Below are 16020 nucleotides of genomic sequence, written 5' to 3'. Positions count from 1 at the left end.
GCTGCCCCGGTGGAAAAAACGGCATGTGCCCGTTGATTAGGCGTGTGCAAGACGACCCAACTAATTGATCTATTTCCGTCAATCAAATAAAGTCGATCCAATCTGGCTCTTCCCTTTCCCACTCGCATTGCCTCCTCCTCCCCTCCACGGCCTCTCATCTTTCCATCTTGCGATATGCCACTCTTCCAAGCCGCAGTTCTATGCGACTTGTAAAGTCCGTTTTGTCTACCCCTGCCCCGATGTAGACTGCCTGAATGGCGCCACCAGAACTGGCGTTCGCAGGTGCACTAGCATCGTGGATGGTGGCGTGGGCCTCCGCACTTCCCCAACACCGGGAGTGTTGGTAGTGGGTTTGCATGGCTCAACCGATATCGACGAGGCGGTGGTGACGGCCATGTGACTTCATGGCCACCAGCACTCTTTCCAGCCGCCTCCCATCCTGCGCATTTTCGGCCATTGGATTTACAATCTAGACGTTCTTTGTCGTCTAATCTCAACAAGTGCGTCGTCTCCCCCTTGTAGGCTTGATGTTCTAGAGGGATGCTGCTCTGGTGGAAAGATGACATGTGCTAGTTGGAAAGATGTTGCTCTACTATTAAAAAGTTGCACCATGTGGTAATAGAGTTGCACAATATAGCACCAAAGGTGGCATAAAAAATATTGTCGAAATGTATTTATGGGATCTAGTTTCAAAGATCTCGCCGCGAGGGTTCCAATGGAAAAAAACGGATATGAATTCCGACGCACAGTTTGAAAGATATGACTTTTTAAAATGTTGAAAATCCCAATAAATACACATGAGCATCCATCGGACATGAAATAAATGCGGTGTCCTGCCCACGTGGCCATCCTATTAATATGTGTGACGTCTTGAATAAAGACAAAATTTAGTCCACAAGCTTGCATGCATGCGTGTGTAAGAGCCAGCCGCTTTCTCAAATTAGTGTCGTACACACTTATTAGAATTTAGGTAATCCTTTCGGGTTAGAAATCTCTCTCTCTCTCTCTCTCTCTCTCTCTCTCTCTCTCTCTCAATTTTCTTGAAATTTAGACTTGATCAAAATTTGTTGATTTTTCCCCTAACATATTCCATTGTGTAGTTCGACCAGTGGTCATTTTTCATGTGGAGTGACTTGAACACTTGATAATTTTTTTTACAAGGGAAATATATTAATACCGCGGAGATACCAATTACACCCAGCCTCTGCAACAACGCAACGTCGTAAAGACATTACAGATGCAAACAACTAAAAGACAAAAAGAAGAAGAAAAAATAAAGACTAAAAAACATTGCGGAGTGACTTGAACACTTGATATTTGTTGACTTTATTGATTAAACAAGAGTCCACCTGACTGAACAAAGGAAACTTGAGCTATATAGCTGATAAAAATAGACAGTTACGTCAAGTTCTTCAAAGTTTATTTTGAAAAGGAAGGTCGTCTTGGTCTTGCCAAGTTCTTCAAATTTTCTTTACATTTTCGTAGCAGATTCCACAGTTATTAGAACAAATTTTCTGAAGTAATTTTCTCTCTCCGCTCTTTCCATCTTCACGTTCTCTCCAACCTCCGATAAAGCAGATGTTGAAGACAAGGTAGGTCACACAAGCTTTCATTCAGCGCCATGTCAAAAGTAGAATTCAGTCGGCGTAGCCACTGGCGAAATCTTGGGCGCGACAAACCACTTGGCGTCGCCATCAAGGAGATCTTAGGCGAGACAAAATGTTCCAATTGCAAATCGCAAGGAAAAGCATGGCCCCAATGGTTGCTCGCAAACTTGAGGTGGTGTGTGCATTTCCCGGTGAGTTGATCGTAGACTTGTAGTGTCGAAGCTGCCGATGTGAGGAAACTGACAATATTATAGTTGTACACATAGAAGAGCAACTTTCGGCCATCATCCATCATCATCAACGGCATCACCGAATGAACATGTGAAGTCATTGGTATGGTGTACGTGTTAACCCAGGTACCTTTTGCGGGATCATTAAGGAGCCACATGAGCCATACATTGACTGGGCTCAGTTGGACGATGCATAGGGCGTTATTAAACTTGAGCATACATTTTGTCTGTGTCTTCCCCTCTAGTTTGTTACCGGATCTCAGTGGGACCTCAATTGACGGGCTCCATTCCTCACTTTCAAGATCAAACCGGAGCACATGGTGATATTCCTTGTCCACGTGCGACTTGTAAAGGAAGTGCATGACTCCATTGACAGTGATAGCGGGGTAGGGTTTAGAGATGGCAGGGACTAGTTCTGAAGGAGACTGCACCTGCCTCCACACGGGGTCACCTTCTAATGTTAGAACCATGCAAGGCTCTTCAGCACCTGTGTTGTTGAGGCAGACTAACTTGTACGTGCCAGATGGGACAGCACGACCGACGTTGACATTGCTAATCCAATCAGGGTTCAACTCTTCAGAGGTCCTCCAGATCACATTCCCAGTGGCGAGATCGATCACGTTGACTATGAACTTGCGGCCGCCAGTAGTGATGCGATAATCTTCCGTGAGGCAAATGGGACCATCGAGGTGGTAGGCCCAATTCATATGACCTGCCCTCTTGATGGTTCTTATGAGGTTGCCATCTATGTCCACGAGCTGGCTGCAGGTTTTCCAGGAGGAGTTGTCGAGAAACAGGAGTAGCGGCTTGGCGCGGGCTCCGTGAGCAGCGGTGAACGGCTGGCCAGAGATGAGAGCGTGCCAGCTCCTGGACACGCATCGGAATCTACAGACCGACTTCACCGGTACCCTTGAGAGTATCTCGAAGAAGACGTCGGCTGGTAACGACGACGGCAGCATCGTCGCGTTAGCGATGTGCGATGGTAACAACCATGTATCCTACGTGTTGATGACGTTCTTCTCAGATTGTTTTTATGCTCACTATATATCGCACAGAATTATTAGACCTCGACAAGAAGTCGGATGGGTAGCCATAGCTGGACTACTGTAGTCCTAGAGTCCAGCGTACGTCCAGCAGATCGAAGCCACGCCCAGCAGATCGAAGCCCAGAAATCATGAATCGTTCGTTGTCCAACCAAACTTCCGATTCCGAGTACAATACAATCGAGTGTGGTGTAGTAGCCACAGTCCTTTTTGAGGTCTAGTTCCAACCTTACGTAGTGTCGTAGTCGGGACAAAACCAATCGATATATGAACAAGTCATCATCAAATCTCTAGAATATATACGGGGAGGCATATGATAACCACATGAGAGTTCGACCAACGCCGAAGAAATCCTTCTCTAGGTCCTTCCTTCAACAACTTACGGGTGTTTTTACCATGGCCTCCCCGATGATGCCGTCGTTGCCAGACGATGTGATCTTTGAGATACTGTCGCGGGTTCCGGTGAAGTCTGCCTGCAGATTCCGCTGCGTGTCCAGTGGGTGGCATGCCCTCATCTCCGGCCCGGCCTTCGTCGCCGCGCATAGAGGCAATGCGGAGCGGCTGCTCCTGTTTGCCGCCAATTCCATCGACCAAGTCCACAGCGACCTGCGGCTGATGGACATGGACGGCAACGTCATAAAAGTTATTAAGAGGCCGGGTGTCTGCACCTTCGCCTGCCGCCTTGACGGCCCCGTCTGCATTGCCCATGATTATTTTGGCGTCGCGTCCTTTGTCGACGCGATCGATCTGGCCACTGGGACTGTGATGAAGATCTCTACCGAGTTGAGCAGGGAATATTTCTGGCATCTCAATATCGGCTGGGCCGCTCCGTCTCACACGTACAAGGTCGTCTGCATCAAGAGCCCATATTGTAAGGTTCTCACGTTACAAGATGGCGCCAAGTGGAGGCCGGCGCCGTCCCCTCCAGAAATTGTCACTACCCACGGCAGCTCTGCCATCACGGTCAATGGTGTCATGCACTTCCTTTCCGGGTCCGGGTTACAACGGGTGGAAGAGGTCTATGTACTCTGCTTTGATCTTGAAAGTGAGGAATGGAGGGCGTCAATCAGGGTCCCAATGACATCTGGTGACAATCTACAAGGTAAGACATGGACAAGATCTATGACCAAGCTTAATGACGCCCTATGCATGGTTCAACGGACCTCAACCAACATGTGGCTAATATGGCTTCTAACTGATCCCACCAAAGGCACCTGGATTAAGGCGTACACAATACCAATGGCTTCACCCGTTGACCAGGTGATGCCTTTGATGGTGATGCATGATGGTCAAAAGTTGCTCTTCTATCTGCGTGTTACATCCTCGGCAACTCCGACACTGCAAGTCTACCATCCACTCACACAAAACTTCACGCAACGTCTAAAATTTGCGAGCAACCTTCTGGGTGCTCGTCTTTGTGACTTCCATTTGGAATATTTTGTCTCGACTAAGGTCTTGCCAGTGACTGCGCCGAGTGTTTCATCTCACCTAACATTTCGCCAGTGGCTGCGCCAATGGAAACCTCTTTCTCTCGTATAAAGTGATTTTTGGCGGACCAGAGGCATGACATTCAACAGAAACTTGAGTGACCTTGTCATTGACGTGTATAGTTCATCAGAGGTTGATAAGGAATGTTAAGATGTACGGAGTGGAGCTATTGAAAAACTTGATCTAACTTTATGCACCCGTAGATGATGAGCCATGTATGACTTCTCTTTTCAAAATAAACTTTGTAGAACTTGACATACTGTAATTTTACAAGCTATAGCTCAAGTCTTTCAATTTGTATTCGTTCTACTATCTTGTTTAATCATAGAGCTTCTACTATCTTATTTAATCATAAAGCGGTGAAGTTCGGGGAAGCGTCCTACCCTTGATGGACGGGTGGCGTACGTGTTAAATAGGCAGGGGCTTATCCTCGATGGTGATGCCTCAAGGCAGGTTCTTTAGCACCTCCTCAGTGTTCCTGCTGGCATTGAGGAAGAAGCAGTTGTGAAGCCCCAGATTGCTGATGCCGTGGCGAGGAAGACCAGTGCCGTGAAGATAACATGCATAAAGTCCAGCGAGCGTCATGAGTCAGATGCGGAGACTCCGCAGCATGGCGGGAGCTCACTGCTGCTTCGTCTCCTCCTCGTCAGCTCGGTATAGAAACGCCATAGTAAAGCTTCTGCTCGCGGCTGAGCACGCTGTCGGTGAAGGTGAACACGCATAGGGTAGCGAGGATGATGACGAGCACCACAGCGAGCCACTGGTCGCAGGATTTGCACTTGCCGTGGTGTGTGAAGGACGGGGACAGAGCCTGGTACACTAGCGCTTTAGAGCATCTCCAACCGTTCGGCCCCCCAGGGCGCTGAAAAAGTGTGGCCTGGGGGTCAGCCGGCGATAAACTCAGCGTTGGGACGGTTCGGCACCCAGCCGTCGCCCTCTAGGTCGCTCCCAGGCGCTGATTTCGGCCCAGTGTTCGGTCCAATTATGTCCAAAAACGGCCCGATATCTGCGTGAATCGACCCATATTCGGCGCGGTTCGGCGTGTTTCGGCGTGAATTTTCACATATAAATTGAAATCAATTAGTTCATCACATAGTTCAGCATGGTTAGGTGTATTTCAGCATGTTTCATCACATAAATCAAATAGTTCAATACAAATTATATAGTTTAACAAATAAAAATTCAAGTTTCATCACACGTCATTCTCGGCCCCGCCCTTGAGCCTCCATAGGTGCTCCACCAGATCATGTTGTAGTCCTTGATGTACCTGTGGGTCTCCGATCTCCTGATGCATATTGAGGTAGTTAGTCCAGTTTGCCGGTAGCTGGTGATCAATTTGGGCAAGAGGACCCTGTTTGTAATATGGTTCAGTGTCAAACACTGGCTCTTCCTGCTCGCTCTCAATGATCATGTTGTGCAAGATGACACAGCAAGTCATGATCTCCCACATTTGATCTTTCGACCAGGTCAGAGCAGGGAACCGGACAACGGAAAATCGAGATTAGAGCACACCAAATGCCCGCTCGACATCCTTCCTGCAAGCCTCCTGAACCTTCGCAAACCAGGTGTTCTTGCCTCCTGGCACAGGGTTTGAGATGGTCTTCACAAATGTCGACCGTCTCGGATGCCATCAGCTAGATAGTACCCCTTGTTGTATTGCCGCCCATTGACCTCGAAGTTCACCGGAGGAGAATGCCCTTCAACAAACGTGGCAAAGACTGGGGAGCACTGCAGGACGTTGATGTCATTGTGAGTGCCTGGCATCCCAAAGAAAGAAAGCCAAATCCAGAGGTCTTGTGTGGCCACTGCCTCAAGTACCACACTGCAACCGCTTTTGGCGTCTTTGTACAACCCCTACCAAGCAAATGGACAGTTCTTCCATTTCCAATGTATGCAGTCGATGCTTCCAAGCATCCCAGGAAATCCTCTTGCTTCATTCTGTGCTAGGATCCGAGCAGTGTCCTCCGCATTGGGTGTTCGCAAGTACCGCGGTTCAAACACGGCCACCATTGCCCTGCAGAACTTGTAGGAACACTCAATGGTGGTGGACTCGGCCATGCGCCCATAGTCGTCGAGTGAATCACCGGGAGCTCCGTATTCAAGCATCCTCATAGCTGTCGTGCACTTCTGGATCGAGGTAAATCCAAGTGTGCCGGTGCAATCCATCTTGCACTTGAAGTAGCTATCGAACTCCCCGATGGAATTTACAATCCCGAGGAAAAGCTTTTGGCTCATCCAATAACGGCGCCGAAATGTTTTCTCACCGTGCAATGGAGCGTCGGCGAAGTAGTCCGAGTAGAGCATGCAGTAGCCTTCCAGACGATGCCGGTTCTTTGCTTTCACCCGCTCAAGCGTCGAGCCACCTCGCCGCGGCTTTTCACTGCTCGAGAGCAGGCCGGTGAGGGCGGCGAGCACCATGAGATGCTCCTGCTCCTGGACGTCGGTTTCGGCTTCCTCCTCCAGCAACGCCGCGAGCGCCTCCTCATCTTCGGAGTCCATCGCCAGGCCGGGCAATTCACCGAACACCTTGCCGGCGAGATGGGCGCAAGCCCGCCAGTGTACAGGCCCTGCGCGGCCCGAACGCCGGAATAGGTGCCCAGACGGCGGCGAAGAGGCTGCCTCGTTGAAACCCCTTCTTTTTCCAGGCGGGAAATGGTCTACCTAGCTGCGGTGGGTGGTGGACGGCGCTGAGATCGGCAGGGTGGCGCATGGTGGCGGCCGAGCGCAGGGGGTAGGAGGCAAATCTGGATGGGTGGCTTGACTTTTCGCCTGCCAATGTGGCCCTGGGAACGCTTTTCCCCTGTGCCGGAGCCCCAGAGCGCCTCCCCCCCTAGTGCGCCGTGTTTGGCCTACGATCGCCAGGCGCAAAAACGGGCTGAGCTAGCGGAATTCGGCGTCCTGGGGGCTCGACTGGGGCATTTTTCCGGCGCCGGCGCGGAAAAAACGCCTGGGGAGGACGTGTTGGGGAGAGCATCTCCAGCCACGTCCCCAACAAGGCCCCCAGGCGATTTTTCGGTGCCGGTGCCAAAAAATCGGCCCAGTCGTGCCCGCAAGGGCCCAGTTTTCGCCGGCTCGGGCCGAAATTGGCGCCGGCGGAACCAACCTGAACCCGGCACGCTGGGGGGTGCTCGGGGGCGTCGGGCAAATCGTTTTTGGCGCGAAAGCGCCGTGGGCTAGCCGCGTCAGCGACTGGACTCTTTTCTCGCCGCTTCGTCGTCCTCATCGCCTCGTTTCCCGCGGCGAATCAATGCCAAAGCTGTGCGCGCTGCCGCGCCTGTCAGCCTCCATTGATGCCTCACAGGCGGCGCAGTGAAGGCCGGGCAACGCACGTCCCCTCGCCCGCCACGCCTCCCGCCACGCGTAACGCGCCAGCCAAGCCCACCACGCGGCGCCTCCGCCTATATAAGCCGACAACCAGCGCGCCGGAGACACGCACAGATACTCCACTGCCGACGCGCCCATTTCTCCCCCTCCTCCTCTCACCGTCTCCAGTTCAGAAGAATGGCCGAGCGCTTCCCAGGCGACGGCGCGTCAGCGAATGGCGTCGAGCGCCGCCATCTTCACGAGGACAAAGGCTCGCCTCCTTTTCGAGGCCGAGTACCCAGCCCCGTCGGACGTGCGGGTGCCCGGGTCGTGGAGGATCATCGCCGGCGGCGTGCCGGTGCCACCACCACTCACCGGGGCGGCGCGGCGTGCGGAGATCACACGTATCCGCGCGTCCCTACCGCGGGCGGCGAGGGAAGGCCCGCGGTACACCCCCGACAGCCCGCTCTGGGAGCCCTACTTCCGCCGCCGCCACGCCGAGCAGCTCGAGGCGACGAACGGCGTTGTGCCCTCCGGCAGGCTCAACTGCGAGGGCCGGCGCCGGTGGTGGGGCATGCCCGACCGCACGTTGGAGGCTGTCCTCGAGTACATCAAGGGCGGCAACACGCCGCGCCTCGAGTACCCTGCTCCCCCGTCCTTCTCACGCCGCCCTGGGAGCTCCCGGATGCCGAGGCGCATGGAGCGGCCCGGGGCATCCTCCTCCTCGTCCGGCCGCTCGCCGGGCTCTCCCTGCCTCCTCCCCATCAACCGGAGCCCCAGGACACGCCCGTCAGCGCGCGCACCCGCAGCTCCGGCGTCCGCATCAGCGACTCCACCCCCCTGCGGTCGCTGATGCATCGTCGAGCCCAAGCCGGAGCCCGGCCTCCCCGCGGAGTACGAGGAGAAAGCCCGGCGCGGCTTCTCCGACGAGGATGCCATGCAGTGGGCGCGGGACGACTACCTCCGCGACGAGATGGTCCGGCAGCGCCGGGCCCTGGAGGAGCTAGAAGCCCGCAAGCGTGGGCGCGAGGACGAGCACGGCATCGTGATCCTCGACAGCCATGACGACGAGGACGCCCCCGGACCATCCAACCCGCCGCGCCAACCGGGTGAGGGATGCAGCAGGGACGACGGCGGCGGAGGCGGCGGCGACGACGACGACGACGGCGACGAAGGCGGCGACTACACGCGGTTCTACAGCCTCCTCGGCATGTAGAACTGCAAGGGCGGGCAGCGGGCGGCGAGGAGCGGTGATGGAGACGGCGAGGGGCAGCCCCTAGTAGTTTTTTCTTTTTTTGTATAATATGTTTAAATTTAAACGAACCCGCAGATCCGTAATTTTTTACCAAGTGAAATGCACCAGTAAATAGTTTAGATGTGTAAACATTACTACACTCCCAAACAAAAAGTGTTGTTTAAAAAATCAGAACGAGCTAATGCTGTGAATTTGGATTTGTAATTACTGGGGCACAAAATGAAAGTAGTTATATGAATGCAGGTATCAAAGTTCGGAACGCAGATGCGTGCAGCTCCTCCACTCCGTTCGGCTGGAAGGTTGTTATCCTCTTCTTGGACAACCACCGTTTTTTCCATAGACCGGCCATGTACGACTTGTACCAGCTCCATGTTGCACCCTTTGGATCACCCATGAACTCTCTCCACATCCACAACAAAGTTACCGGTCCTAAGAAGGGCAGCTTTTTCTCTCCCATAAGTTAGCTCCACTCCTACAAGTTTACTCAATTCAGCTCCACTCCTACCGCTCCTAGCCTAGACAAATGGAGTAGAGGAGACTCAAAACTTTTATTTTGGAAAGGATTACTCACTAGATGCTACTACAAGAGGCATCTTTGTCTAGTTGAGGGCGTAGGACTTATGTGTTGGTACAACTGACACTTGAAAGGTCTTATATATGTGTAGACGGGTTTTCTAACCGAGTTACGAGGAAGCCATTGCAATGGTCTTCTGGAGGTGGGCTCTTCATGGATGAACTTCATTGTGGGAACCAAGGGGTCTTCTTAAGAAGTTTTGATTTGATGAATATAGTGTAAGGTTAGTCATAGTGGGGAGTAACAAGACTAGTGTCATGCATATGCGGAAATTGCTAGGCGTGGACGAGCTCGCGCGGTCCTGGTATCCCCAATGGTTCAATGGTTATGGGGATGTGGGGCGTACGAGGTGGAGTACGCCGTATCAATAAAGGTGTTACATGGATGTTGGTCTTTGCCGTTACGAGCGGCGGCACCGTCTGATAGTGGGAAGCGGAGTATGCGGGTCCGCCACGGACAGTTATTATTTACTCCTAGGTACCCTGCATAGGCCTGTTTACTCCACTTTCCCCCAAATCGACCGAAGAACCCTAGTTGCAGATAATGGAGAACGCCAAAGGTGCAGATCCTGTCGTACGTTGCTCGTCGCGGCCAGTTTGCCGATGAACACTTCTACAAGCGTTGCAATCATAACGTAAGTGAATCTTGAGTTTAACGAATAGTTGATTTCTATTGCGCGGATATCTTACTATGTTAGTGGTCATGTGAAATCCATGGCAGCCGGGGCGTTGTGGATGCGATTTTTACCGGTGGCAGGAAGCCTATGTGGAGCACTGGCTTCGCTTGGTCCGGTGGCAGCTCCGCTGGCGAAAATCAATCCAGGGCAGCAGCTATGTCGCGAAGACACCTTCAGAGATGCAATCATCTTGTGCTGCAGATTTTCAACAGACTTGACACTGGGTCCATCGCTCTGTACTCTGAATTTATGGGCATGCTTCGAGCAGCAGAGCAATAGCAGTAAAAAAAATGACTGTCCGCGATTCAACCACGCCTCCGGCACCATTTGTGGTCCTTGTCGTGGCTTCTCAAGGTTAAATCTTTGTTGGCCATTATATAATTTACCTTGTGTTGGCAAAAATTCATTGCAAAAGTTGCACACTTTATTCCCATTTTATTAACATTATCCTGATTTGCTCAAGATGCAATCTGAACATTGGTGACCGCCTAGCTAGATTGATAGAAGCACATAAAGAGAAACAAAAATGCACTCCACATGCTGGATCAGGCTCCATGCCAAGCTCCTCTACAGGATTGAACATCACACGTATGTGCTATACCTCTACCTTCAAAATATTCATGATCTGCACTTCAGTTATCTAACTATATTGCCTGTTGCATGATCACCAGATCTCCACATGCAAAAGCCCACAGCGCAAACACTGGAGATAAACTTTGCACATTCACTTATGCATCAAAGCTGGTCATCCAAGATGGCGACGCGCTCGCGCTCGCGCTCGCTCGTTCCCTCCACGCATGGCGACGCGCCTGAGGAGAGATGGCGCGTATCGTACGCCGCCGATCTACAGGTGCGTTCGCTCACGTTCCGCGACGGCGTGCTTGCTCTACGACGCGACGCGCTCCGTCTTGTCCTGATAGACGAGCGCGGCGTCACGGTGGACGCGCGATTTCTGCGCGCAGGAGAACATATCGACATCAACGACGTCATCTCGCTGCCGTGCCACTTCGTGAAGATAAGGGATCGTCTTTCGGCGACGTGCCCGATCCCTGCGGGCGCTGCGCATGGTACATCTGGCAGTGCGGTGCACGGGAGGTACACGGGCCGCCAGGCAGGCGCGGGTCAGGACCAGGCGACCCCGAACCACACCAACCGCTCGCTAATGGCGGACAGACGCGTGGGCACGCATGCGGGACCCAGCACCGAGCCGGGGGAGGTGCCTACTAGAGCGGGGGAGGGGCAGGGAGCCGCTTCATTCTCACCTACCACCACTATGCGCGACGCTCATCTCGCTCCTCTCTTCAGCCATCTGTGGGGGCGATCTAGGGTTTCCTCCCCAAATCCACCCACTCCTGATTCCTACGGTTGGTGGCGAGGCAAAGCCGGCGGCGACGACCGCTCCTTCGCCCAGGTTGTTGCGGCGGAAAAGGTGGGAGGTGCGACGCGGGTGGTGATGGGAGACCGTGGCGGGGGGAGATCCGGAGGCTGGCACGACAACACGACGCGGGGGGGATTTGGCGGAGGGCGCAGGGCGCCGCTGCCAAACCAGACCCGTCACATGGTCTGGGAGCGGCCGGATCTGCCACCGGCGCCGTCGGGCGAAGCGAGATCTGCCGGTGGGGAAGTTGCAGATAGATGGGAAGCTGCTGCGCGTGCCATGAGCGGCGCAACCAAGGAGAAGACGACGGGGAGCAAGGAGCCGCCTCCGCCTCCAACTTCTGGTCAAGTGAAGGCTAAAAACAGTAATGAGATCTGCATCAACTGCTCCCTCCCAGGTCATTTCGCTCCTCGCTGCCCTACTATTCGTTGTGAGAGATGCAACAAATTAGGTCATATGGCTCAGTTATGCCAGGTCTTGAGGCCTTGGGAATGCATCCCATTCATGTGTGGTTTCCAGTCCCCTGGTCAGGGTTTCTTCTATATTCCTGATCTGTGTGCTGCTAAGCAGAACGTTGAAAAAACTAACAACGTGGTCATCACTATAGTCGAGGGGGAAGCTACTATGAAGGATATTGAGCAGGAATTCAATGCCATCTTCGCTAAGAAACCTGGAAAAAAGAAATGGCGCTGCACGGCCCGCTCTATTGGCCCTGATAGGTATGTGATGCGATTCCCTAATGCCAGTGAAGTTGAGAGAGCATGCTGTTATGGGAAACACTTGCCATTAAAAGAAGGGGCCATTGTTGTTTGTATTACTCCTTGGACTGCTTCGATTGGAGCCAAAGGTATCATGGAAAAAGCTTGGGTTAGGGTTCGTAATATCCCTATTGAGAAAAGATGCATTGAACATATTGCATATGCTGGGGCTCTGGTTGGGGTCACGTTGGAAGTGGATGAGTCCACGGTTCATAAACCTGAATATGCTAGAATACTTCTTGGGTGTAGAGAAATTGAGAAAATTCCACCCTCAACGGAGGGTATGCTGGGGGAGCAATATTATGATTTTTTCTTTGAGGTTGAGAAAGTTGTGACTATGGGTGCTGAGAAAGGCCAATCCTCCACTGCTGTTGACAATAGTTCATCCCAATCTTTGCCCAAGAAAGCTAGGATGGATTCATATCCTGCTTCTTCTGTGGGTCAGGGGGAAACAAGTACTTCTGTGGGTGGAAACTTCTCCTCCCAGAACTATGATAAGGGCATGCAAAGGCTACCTGCGGTAGCTGAAAGTGAAGAAGAGGAGGAAAGCGAGGAGGATAACAATACAAAACTGTTGATTGAAACTATGGCAAGAGAACATGCAGATGAAAAACTATCTCTCTGTGGTTCTCAGTCTGGTGATTTGGAGGTGGATGAGCTGACTGCATCTCCTTGTAATGAGAACAATATGCATAAAGGTGCTTGGGGGATAATTACTCCTGTTCCACCCTCACCTCTGTTTGCTTATCATGATGTGAATGCTTATGGAAACACATTTCCTCTCCTATCAGACTATGTGATGTGGCCATCCCTGCCTCATATCATGCCTCTAGAGGAAGGGTCCGTGGAAGGAGGAGAAAACTGTAGCACTTATACAGTTGAGTATCCATCTGGGTCACCGATTCATGACAGTATGGCCTGTGAGGAGGATGCTCCGTGCAGGCAGAAACAGAAGCTGGAGAATGTGGGTGACGTGGCTGCCAACAGGATGAGGAAACGCAACTTGGAAGGTACGAACATGCCCAATTCAAAAAATCAGTTCTCTACTTTGTCTGATACTTCTATTATATTGCGTGCGTCCCTGATGGGAGTGCAAATCCCTGATGATGACTTTGATACTATTGATATCTTGCGGGAATTAGAGATTTCTAGAAATATGTTACAAGAAAAGAATTTAAATTCTAATTCCCAGAATATTACCATCAATGATGGTTTAGGAAATGATGTGCCTCTATCCTTAGATTGGGACGATGATAATAGAGAGGTAGAAGAACCTTTTACCCTGGTTCAGCTTAAAAATAGGAAGAAGAAAAATCCATACAAGAAACTGGTGGTGGCATTTTCTCCTAATAAGTCCAGCAGACCCATGACTAGAAGTCAGCAAAAAAAGGGTGTGGGTAGGGCTGCCATGGATCCTGGCAGACCTACTAGAGTGAGGGATAAACCTGATCGATATAAATGAAAGGGATTTTTTGGAATTGTAGGAGTGTGGGTAAAAAAGGTATGTCCACTGGTATTGTTGACATGATTAATGGCAACAATCTTGACTTTATTGGGCTGCAAGAGACTATGAAAGAATCCTATGACTCTACCTTTTTTAGAAAGATTGACCCCCAAGATAGGTTTCGATGGGAATGGGCTCCTTCGAGGGGGAAATCCGGAGGTATTCTCTGTGGTATCAAGAAGGATAGCTTTGATATCATTACTACTGTGTGTGGTAAATTCATACTGCAGTTGAACTTGTTCGATAAGAGCAAAAACTGTCATTGGTCCTTGATGACTGTGTATGGCGCTGCGCATGATGAGCAGAAGCCTGAATTCATTGCTGAACTGTCAGCTATGTGCCACAGGGTCAGTATGCCATATCTGGTCGGTGGTGATTTTAATATCATTCGACATAGTGGAGAGAAAAACAAAAAAACGCCCCTGTCCCATTTTTCAGATGTGTTCAACTCTGTTATTCACTTACTTGGAGTGAGGGAGATTCATATGGCTGGTGGTCGTTACACTTGGTCCAACAAACAAGATAACCCTACATTGGAAAAACTTGATAGGGTCCTTATGTCCCCTGATTGGGAGGATTTATACCCTCTAGCTAATGTTCATAAACTGGTAAAGGACAAGTCTAACCACAATCCTTTGGTGCTGGATGGCGGGAGAGCCCCATCCAGAGCACCAGGCAATAGGTGCTTTAGGTTTGATAATGCATGGCTCAAGAACCCAGATTTCCTCCCTTTGGTTACTGAAATCTGGTCTAGGCCGGTTTACACTGTAAACCCTATTGACATCTTAAACATTAAATTGAAAAGGATTAAGAAATTTTTTAAAGGTTGGGGATCCGATCTGTTTGGGCACAATAGGATCAGGAAAAAAATTATCAAGCTCGAACTTCAGGAGCTCGAGAGAATGGAGGAGGACGATGGGTTGTGTGGGGATGCATATAAAAGGAAGTTGGATATTTTAGTGGAGCTCAACAATATGTATGTTGAGGAAGAGCTTCATTGGCACCAGATGTCTAATGAAAGGTGGCTTTTGAAAGGAGACAATAACACTGACTTTTTTCATAAAGTGGCTAATGGTCGTCGTAGGAAAATTTCCATGGTTTCCTTGGAATGCGGGTCCACTGTTGTGGAAGGGACCAAAAACCTAGTTGCACATGCTACTGAGTATTACAGAGACCTATTTGGATCAGCCCCTGGCAATATTTGCCAGATCGATGCAACCTTATGGTCCCAGGATGAGCTGATTTCCCTGGAGGAGAACGAAGACTTGACTCGACCTTTCTCTTTGGAGGAGATTAAGCATGCTCTATTTGAGATGAGGTCTAACCGTGCCCCCGGACCTGATGATATCCCTGTTGAATTCTATCAACATTGCTGGGATGTTGTAGCTCAGGATCTGTTCTGTTTATTTGAGTGGTTTCACGCTGACAAGTTAGATGTGCAAAGACTTAACTATGGTATCATTACCTTGCTACCTAAGTCAAGCAATGCAAGTAGAATCCAGCAGTATAGACCCATTTGTCTGCTGTGCTGCCCGTATAAGCTGCTCACCAAAGCCATGGATATTAGAGCTAGCAAATATGCCCATAAGCTGTTTAGTATCCAGCAGAATGCCTTTATTAAAGGGAGGCATATTGTGGATGGTATACTATCTTTGCATGAGATTATGCACTATACTCATGTCAAAAAACAAGTCGGAGTAGTTCTCAAGCTCGATTTCGAGAAGGCTTATGACAAAGTAAACTGGGATTTTTTGCTTGAGTGTCATGAAAAGCGCGGGTTTAATCCCAAGTGGTGTGGATGGGTCTCTCAGATCCTAAAAAATGGCACGGTTAGTGTCAAGATCAATGATGAGGTGGGGCCCTATATTCAAAGTGCTAAGGGGGTGAGACAGGGAGATCCTCACTCCCCCTTCCTGTTCAATTTAGCAGCCGAATGCCTGACTAAAATGGTGCTGGCAGCTCAGAAGAATGGCCTGGTCAAAGGTTTAGCTGCTGATCTTATTGAGGATGGGGTGGGCATCTTGCAATATGCTGATGATACGGTGTTGTGCTTTGAACATGATGTTGACATGGCTGTCAACATCAAACTCTTGTTGTATTTCTTTGAGCTTATGTCAGGACTTAAGATCAACTTTGAAAAGAGCGAAATTTTCAGTATTGGGGGTGATAATGATACAGACTTAATCTATGCGAACATGTTTGGA

Source organism: Triticum dicoccoides, chromosome 7B, assembly GCF_002162155.2.
Source record: "Triticum dicoccoides isolate Atlit2015 ecotype Zavitan chromosome 7B, WEW_v2.0, whole genome shotgun sequence".
Classification (NCBI taxonomy): Eukaryota; Viridiplantae; Streptophyta; class Magnoliopsida; order Poales; family Poaceae; genus Triticum; species Triticum dicoccoides.
This window is presented reverse-complemented; position numbering follows the sequence as displayed.